Genomic DNA, 982 nt, shown 5'->3' on the forward strand with positions numbered 1-982 from the left:
CTGACTATTTTATGACATTTGTTAATCTGGTAGGCTTGATTCTGCCTTTTGAATGGATGTTATTGAAAGTTTCCCTATCATCAATCCCCATTATATATGAGGGGGTACAAAAATGGACAAAAACTTCTCTGGGAGCTTGTGTAGTATGAATTTTTCACACTAGTGAACAGGAGTAACTCACTCGACGTTAGTGTACTCAGTGGTGTCACCTGGGAACAGTGAATTTTTTTCATGAAAGTAGGTTCTCTCAAGCCTCATTTTTTGTGATGGTCAATTTAAGAGAACCGTGTGAAGCTGTGAAATTGTGTTTCCTGCTCAGGGAAAATTCTACAGAAACTATCATGATGTTGAGCACAGTTGACAAGGACAGCGTTATAGGAAAACTCAAGTGTCCCAGTGGTTTTCTCCTTTTAAAGAAGAGGTGAAATATTGATTGATGACAAACCTCAATTTGGATGTCAGTCAACTTCCAGAATGGGCGAAAATGTCGACTTGCACATTTGGAGGTCATTCCACCAGGTCAGACTGTTAATCAAGTTTTCTATTTAGAGGTTCTGAAAAGACAGCGTAGCAGTGTATGACCAAAAAAAGGCCTAATTTGTGGCAGATAGAGGACTGCTTTTGCCAGAACAACAATTTACCTGTTCATACATCCATCTCATTGCACCAGCTTTGACAAAAACAGCATGCATCTCTCATCCCAGGCACCTTACTCACCTGACCTCACTCCATGTTTCCACGAATGAAGAGGAACATGATAGGACAGTGTTCTGACCACATAGAAGAGGTGAAGAAAAAAATGGGTAGGTGCTGTCATCCATCCAAACAAATGAATTTGAAAAATGTTTCCAAGAATGGCATCACTGATTTGACAAATGTATTAAGAGAAAGAGAAAGAAAAGGTACATTTCTGTAATAGAAACATTTCTTTAAAATGAAAGAAAATCAATGACAAAAAAAGAGAGAAAAGCCTATAAATAGT

This window comes from Echinops telfairi, unplaced genomic scaffold, assembly GCF_000313985.2.
Source record: "Echinops telfairi isolate 266 unplaced genomic scaffold, ASM31398v2 ScPeMD7_7469;HRSCAF=8507_0, whole genome shotgun sequence".
Taxonomy (NCBI): Eukaryota; Metazoa; Chordata; class Mammalia; order Afrosoricida; family Tenrecidae; genus Echinops; species Echinops telfairi.